Below are 8,990 nucleotides of genomic sequence, written 5' to 3' on the forward strand. Positions count from 1 at the left end.
ATCATGCGCAACTATGCACGGTCACAAGAAATGAAAGTTGGCTAAGAATGTAGCCCTACTGGAACTCCTGTGTCAAAACAGAATACTGTTACATTAGAATATACACTGATCAAGAAACCCGTTTTTCTGATAAAATTGAGATATGATTTGTAAAAAAATATTTCACCTGGAACTCAAAATGCATCGTTCTTAATAATCCACATGTAGCTCCATATTAATTCTTAGCATATTAAAGCACTGATTATCTTTGATTAATAATTTACGTTGTATATAATACGGAATATATTGAAGGAATTTTTATCCAAAACCCACCAATGTTACCTATGATACTGATTGAAATACAGGTAAATCTCAAGTGACTTTACAGGTGAAAATAAAGACAGCTTATATGAAACAGTATATAATTGCCTTCCTATTGTTTCCTAAAACAACACCTACCTGTTGTTGATAAATATGTTGGCGTTAAGAGAACACCCCTTTGTAAGACTGTGCCAGGTGGTAGAGATTAGTTCCGCTCGAGTGATCACACCATGCAAGTGAGAATCGGGAGTATGTTTATGTAAGTTTTAATTACCAATCTCTGATGATTGTTGATAAAATATAACTCAGGATAATTGCTAAACATTTAACCGTTTTCTCCACGTTTGTTGTAGATTGAAACAGCTTTTTAAGTGCCGTTCTACGGAAGAATTACGAAAAAGAAATCGGCATTTTCATCGATCTACAAATGAAGTAGTCCAAAAAAATCTCACTTCGAGTTATACGAACATTTTATGTATGATTTTTGTCATTCGGACCAAAAATACTTCGTTAATTACGTAGTTTACTGAATACGTTATATATATTATCAGAACTTCAAGCTCCTGTAGGCCTACATGTGATGAAAGTGGCTAAAATGTTTTTAGTGACAACCTCTATATGTGCTTTAATATGTATATATAATCTGATAATGTATACATGTGCTTATAAAATTATCGATAATTATGGATGTGGTAAATATTCATACCTTATTAACTGCCGTAAGTTGGAAGATTACGCCAGCTTGGACATTTAGAAAATGTTCATCGTCTCTCACGCGCTATTTGATCAGTTTACAAAGTTTATCCTAAATTTTCTTAGAGTTGTCTTTCTTCCATTGTGGATTTACACGTACATGTGGCATAACGCAGCCGTGATAAACAAATATCCATTTCGTCCTGAGATTTATTTGCTCCCGAACTAATATGATTCAAATTACAAAAATCATTATTGTAAAAATTTTGATGTTTGAGGTGAAACATTTATTTCATTTTTTCCGTTGCGGGATAATTGTCACTAGTAGGGACAAAACGCGTGGGGCGAAGCGAAGCATTTTCGGGACGAAACGTCTTCATGCATTGTTAACAACATTTTCGGGACGGAGAGTCTAGATACATTGTAAACAATTCAAGTGAAAATTTTCCAACCTAAGATCATTTGGATAATGTATATGGTAAGGATATGAAAGCAGTTATCTACTTCTCCTATTTCAACATTACAGATACGCTTATTTCAGTAACTTTCATATTCAAAATTTGCTATTTAAAATTCCCGATAAAATCAAAGTTGTTGAATACACTGCCGTTAGGAGCGCTAGTATCTGCGAGCAAGTTCTAAGCCAATCATATTGAGGAAATTGACTGAAAGAGAATTTTGCAACCACGATCACAATGGCGAGGTGATCCTCGCCAAAAAACAAAAAAACAAAACAATTGTACTACAAGGTACCAAAAACAAAGGAGGTGGACTCTATATAACAAATATACTGAAGTGGAATTGGGAATTAAAAAAAAAAATTAAAAAATCAATCATCCCAATGCCAGTACACAATTATATCACATAACAAGCATAGAACCTGTACAAGTATCACCGATTAATTATCCCTAAGATGTTCAATATTAATATTTTTGCTAAATAACCACAATGCTAGTGCATCAAAGGTTAAAACAACGAAAGCATTATATTTCATCAAGGAATCCTGTGCAAATCTACGAATTTTTATTTGCAACCAATTACACAAGTAATATTTCCTTTTCTTTTATTTCTCTTATGGTTTTTTTCCCAGATATTTAATTATTACAACATCTTTATTCTGTACCACTGGTATGTACCCAAAAACATCCACTCTAAACAACCCTGTTGTATTAAATGTAGTATTGTCAGAGAAAAGCTATGAAACCCCCAGACAGCTCAGAGAGTCACATGAGTTATGTGCCCTTGGTATAGGTAGTAGCTGGTGGCTAGCAAAATTCAATACTCAGCTCACCTGTAATATCACTTATTTTCTCTACGAGTACATCAATCACATCTGTTTAGTAGTGATTATATATATATAGCTTAGGGCATGGTTGTTATTTATTCCTTTTCTTTTGTATTTCTTTCTCTTTGTATACTTGTTGATGCCTCGTATATATATATTGTACTACCACCTGACGTATGTACAATGCCAAGTGACCTCGGAGCAGACTGGGGAATTTCAGCGCAGAAATGGGTGCTAAAAGAATTGTAACAGGCACCCTTGCTTACTTTTTTGCAATAAATGTATATTAGAAGATGTTGACGAGTATTACAATGGTGAGACCATAAAAATTGTTATTGTGAAATGGACATCAATCAGCAATTGATTTTACCCCTAACATATATATTTGCACGCGTTACACTTTCCGCTGTGCAAAGTTAGACACCACCAAACATAACTTAGAGAATTGAATAATTTTCCAAGGCAGAAAAAGTTTAAGCTCCATGTCCCGGAACTCCGTACATGAAAACTTTAAGATTATAGATAAACGTAATAATCCCTTGAAGTTATTAACCTTGTGGGTTTCACAAGATTCCAGCATTTATATATAAAAAAAACAACCCAAGAGTCTTTAACCAAGTTAAATTTCCTTTATACTTTTAGACAATTCCAAAATCAGAAAAGTACCCTTAGATAATTTTTTATTCTGCCTTGGACACCACCTCCTTTTTACACGATTTTTAGAACAAAAGAAAAAAAATGACATTATGGGGAAAAAATACACAAATACAAAAACATACAATTAACAAAACAAAGTTTTCCACCGGGCCCAAAAACCGCAGAATCAAACCAAAAATAGAATCCTGGAAATCCCCTTTTGGGCACAAGATTTCATAGAGGGGTGAATGTTTCGGAGGCTGCTGATTGGGTATTCAGGGTGGATCAGTTTCAAATGTTTAATTTGTTGTTTGGGCAATACATGTAGATGTAAAATATGTAAAGAAATTTTAAAATTCTATCAAGTCTGTTTCTGACAGGGTGAGTTAATAAAGATTGGAATTTTATGAAAATTTTGGTCATTTTTTGGTGCGGAATTCAACATAAGATGGCACCCCCCACTTAAAAGTTTAGCAAGATGGTAGATTTGAAAAAAAAATTATTCACAGGTATGTGAGATGATCTTCTTCAAAATTAGTGATGGTTGACCAGACTTGAAAACTTCATTTAACCTGGACATTGGCAAACGTTAACATTATCGTCTATGGAAAATCATTTGGTTCTGCGGTCTCAAAACGATCCTACAAGACTGGGGAAGCCACTCTATTATTTAACTTAACCTAACTCGAATGAAAATTTGGGGTCAACCAGAGACTTTTCCCGTTACCTAATATAGCTCCCTCCAAAACTAATTAAGTCTGACCATGTGAGTACAAGACCCCAGTGTTGGTCGTATCAACTCTAACCACCAGAACCATAGTCCCCACAGTGGCCAGAATACCTAACAGCCAAAAATACCCACCCCAACAATTTTGAATAGGAAGTGTCCTTGGACTTTCTCCCTAACTAGCTACAACTACACCAAGTCCTAACTAAATGCCCCTGGTCGCCCCCACCGATTACACCTAACATTATATACCCCCCCCCGGTTCACCTACATTACAACCCCCGTTATATAGACAATGTTACAAACAGCCCCCCCCCCTCAATTATACCTAACACTACATGACTATAGCTATATTTGGCCTACCAATAACGAAACGAAAAAAATATAAAACAGATATGAACATTTCAGGAATACTTATCAATACATTGAAATTTGAATGTTCACTATGCACATTATCCAATAGTTCTGATGCCCACTGGGGGAAGGGATATTCAGGGGTCGACACTGTGTCCTCCAGACCCCTGTGCTGCGCGGTTCGGGGTAATTACCCCGCCCGATCGGGCCCAAACTATAATGTTCTCCTTGTGTAACATTGAAATTCCCTGGAATCAAGACCATGGCCAAAAGCAACACCCCAATGTCCCGACACTTATCACATCAAAGTTCCTCCGGGCACTTTATATCACACTTTGTACTTCCGGAATATCAATAAGGACGTCTGGGTCCGGGCAGGGCCCCACGAGTTTTCCCCCAAACCGCTTTGACGTTGTGGCACCAGCAATGACACAGGGGCCTGGGTCCTCTTCCTTAGTTCCTCCCCCAGGTCAGGGGCACCAGTATACAGCAGATATGAAAAACAAGTTGAACAACAAATGTTAGTCCTATCAAATTGTAATATCAATACTATTAAATAACAACAACCCCTCAAATAGCCCAATTACACGTTTGTATTTTCAGTACTGGCCTATCGGTTTCAGAACTTAACACACTCTAACCCCATATCAGTTACTACAATAAATCCTATTTAGTCCCCTTTACCCATGAACGGCCTCCCCAGTAATACTGTCGCCCATCCATCCCCCATGCCCTGTTACACGAAACCTCCCATGAGCATTCGCAATTTAAGTTTTCACACGGATTGTAAAGTCTAAATTTAATTTCCCAAATCCGCACTGTCCATATTCCCACCAGTATGGCAAGCCAAGTTACTTTTTATTCCAATTTCCGATATCGGGAATTCTAATTTCCGATATCGGGAATTCATATTAATTTTGGATATCGGAAATTCTAATTCCGATATCAGAAATTCTAATTTCGATATCGGAAATTCTAATTCCCATTTTGGAAATAAGAAAACAAATCTGATATGGGTAATTCTATTTCCGATATTGGTATTTCAATTTCCGATATCGAGAATTCAATTTCCGATATCATAATGAAGTATAATCTGCAATGCAAATAATGGGTAGAGAGAATTTCCGATATCGGGAATTGAATTTTCGATATCGGGAATTGAATTTCCGATATCGGAAATTGAATTTCCCATATTGGAAATTGTTTTCTAATTCCCGATATCGGAATTAGAATTTTCGATATCGGAATTAGAATTTCCGATATCAGAATTAGAATTTCTGATATCAAGAATTTTTGTTCTAATTCCGATATCGGAATTAGAATTTTCGATATCGGAATTAGAATTTCCGATATCAGAATTAGAATTTCTGATATCAAGAATTTTTGTTCTAATTCCGATATCGGAATTAGAATTTTCGATATCGAAATTAGAATTTCCGATATCGGAATTGAATTTCTGATATCGAGTATTCTAATTCCGATATCGGAATAAAAGAATAAAAAGTAACTTGGCTTGCCATACACCAGTACTAATGTGAAACGCCTACACAATTTCGTTAATCAAGCTAACCAGACTAAATCTAGAATACAATAGAGAAACACAATGCAAGCTATAAATAGCTCACACCTGAGAAATTATACATACAAGCGTAACCACTCAACCGAAACGTAAACAGTATACCTGTATAAATTTTACAAACACAGGGACTCGTCACCCCGCGTAGTAAATAAACGAGTAAGTAAGTCAACAATCAAAAATTCAAATGAATTAATTAGTGCCCCACGTTGGGCGCCAAATTGTAACAACTTGTTTCGATACGACCGTAGTCATTAGCATAGAGTAAGAATGATACAATTAATTTGTTTTGCTCTGGGTTCGACTGCCGCGTTAGCTTGCAGATTCCTATGTCTCGCTACAATATTCAAAGGTACTAGTGAGTATGGACAATGGACGACATCAAATTCATTTTACAGTTTATTAATATTTAACATGTGTAAAGGCGACAACAAGAAAATACCCGCGTGGCTCAGTGGAAAGTACTGTGCAATAGACAGTTTTGCTGCTAATATTCTCACGTTTTCGCTATCAGAATTAACTGCTACCCATCAATGAAAGACCGAGCACGTGGCGTCACACACCGGGCTGAATATAGATAGTTTAACCTCCAATTTCACAAACACCGTTCTCCAGCGAAGATTCTCAAAATATCTCCTTAACGGTTAACCCCGAAACTCAACACAGGAGGCTCCCACTCTTTTCCAGCCTACCAACGGCTCTCAACACAAGAGTGAAGACTTTTAATTACTATCGAAACCCGTCTAAAAGCGAGACATGCCAAGTCCGACATTGCACAATTTCACAAGTATTTCAAACTCAAAAATATAGCAAAAATATCGACTGACAGCGAAAAATACACACACAGTAATGTTAATGCATTTCCATACTATTCGATAACAGCAAATTAGGGAAAGGATGGGCGACAAATATATAAAAATTACATAGGATTCAAAAACACAACCCTCACCTCTCAAGGCCCGGTATAAAACTGAAAGTCTCGGCGCAGTCCCGAGATCTCGTGCCCAGCAAATTCCCGCCAAAGTCTCGGTTAATATAATTTCCGGAAAATATAGCAACGAAGCGCACCGCAGCTTCGTTACAGTTGTCTGGAGAAGTGTAGTCCCCGAGTCGAAGACGAGGGGACTATACCTCGCCAGACAACACTATAGGAGAAATGTTCCCGAGGGAAGGGGCCATAATAGATTTAGTACGTCACATGACATTCATTATGACGTCATATATTTGGTCGCGTGCTCATTCCCGGGGGACTATACTTTGGTATAGTAGACTGGTTCCCGCCTCAGTTACCTCCCTTGCGTACGCTTCACTGAGGACCGGTAGCGAGTAGCCATCTTGAGTGAGAATTCCAACTCCAGAGTAGTGCGCATCATTTCTGCGCATGATATGTCATCATGGAGACGGCTACTTCCGTTAAGAGAAAATAACGTCATTAACGTCGTTCCTATGAACACACTAAACTCTGTTAGCACGAAATGATTTCAAAACTGAAGATCTTATTAAATTTTGTTTATATATCGTTCAAATAAATTATTTATTCTTTACGTTAAGATCCGTCGCTTCGTGCATAAAGGGGTTTCCCACGTCTAAAAAAAGTGATACCAGCGAACCGGATATGTACATTGACCAATCAAAAAAATCATCATGGTTACCCGCTACCGGTCCCTAGTGAGCGGAGCGCAGCCTGGCGGAGAGTAGAGAACTAAGGGAAGGGAACCAGTCTATTGGTATAGTTCCTGTAGTCAGGTATAGTCTCTCGTAGTCAAGAAGGACAGGGAACTGTCGCAAAATAGACCATTGCTGTTATCCAATCACATTCCTCACAAATCTCTGGACGCCATTTAACGATAGAGTTTGTGCTAGAGTTCTTTTCAACATGCACGTAGAATGTGCGTACCAGATTTTAAATGGCCGCCGATGTCCGGTCAATGCATGAAACGAAAAACGAGAATTTTCCTGTCTATTTATCGAAGTGATATAAAACTGTCATTGGTAATTTGCAGCAGAATGTCTTATGAACACTTACTTGGTGTCTGAATTAGAGAAAACGTCCATGAATATATAATTTAACAAAAAAAGTCTCCACCACACAAACACAGGTCACTCCATTCAGGCTATCACGTGACGTATTGCGAGACGTTTACTTTTAATTTCTGGAAGCAACTACGAAGATTTGAACTCAATGAGAAGTTAAATGAGTATAAGTTAACTCCTAAGATGTTCCCAATTAGATTTTTTTTGCTTATTTCGGTAAATAGGCCTACACGTTACCGTATCCCCATCATATTTCTGCTATTGAATTTATTCCACACTAGCTAAAGCTCGTGTCTTTTGTAACTTTTAAAAAATAACTAACTCGTGTGGAATAAATTCAATATTCAACAACCACTCATTGTGTCACAGAACCTCTATTTCTTTACAGTGTGATGCATATACTGGTGGCATATTTCTGCCATCAAGTTGCCGACTTACGGCTTTATGATGTTGACATAGTTAAGGCATTAAGTCGACATCATATCGGAAGATGTCGACATAAACAGAAGAATATGTCGACTTAACACATGTACATGCCCACATAATGATTCCAAGATAATTATGTAGAAAGTCGGTAATTCGGTGATTAATCGTGTTTATGCTCGGGTGTGATACCGACTTGTCAGGTATTGATGTCGACATCTAAACTAAAAGATGTCGACATCTTGTCTTGAAAGTAGAAATCAAAGGCCACTCTTTCATGACGCACTGTGTATATGCAGCAAGTCACCATACAGCAGAGATCGACGTTGATTTTGTTAATTCAGGTTTTTATTTGTTTGATTTCAAAATTAAAAATTGTGATCCTGCACATCCCGGCCATGCAGCTGTAGCCTGCGTGTACGTAGCTGTTAGTCCGAGCTGAGGAAGTTAGAGTGCATTTCCATCCTCTTGGCCATAATTATTTATTAATATATATAACCGTGGGTTGAAAATTCGTTTAAAAGATGTGTGTGTTTTGTGGATGGGCATTCGAACCAAGTCCATGTAGTATATACCGTACTATACTATATTAAAAGAATGTTTCATATTATATTTTCTTGTATATCACGAAAAATACCAGTTACGTAATTTAAAAGCCATAAAGGTCAGAGTACAGTTACAAAATACACATTGGGAAACCAGCTGTACTTGTTAGCTTGCCCTGTCCATATATATACATAAATATTTACATCCCTCGATACCCTTACATGTATATAAAGGCACAACGATTTTTTGTTATGGTATTAATGGCCAAATTCAAGCTTTGTGCTAAATATCCTCCCTGGACGCGGTTTTAAACTCCAAACTCTTAATTCATCTGCATCTATTTTTTGTAGTAAAAACACGCGTTCTTTGTAGTCAAACGTAGTAAAACAAGTCACGCGCTTATAACCTCATTCATG

Source organism: Argopecten irradians, chromosome 9 (assembly GCF_041381155.1).
Source record: "Argopecten irradians isolate NY chromosome 9, Ai_NY, whole genome shotgun sequence".
Classification (NCBI taxonomy): domain Eukaryota; kingdom Metazoa; phylum Mollusca; class Bivalvia; order Pectinida; family Pectinidae; genus Argopecten; species Argopecten irradians.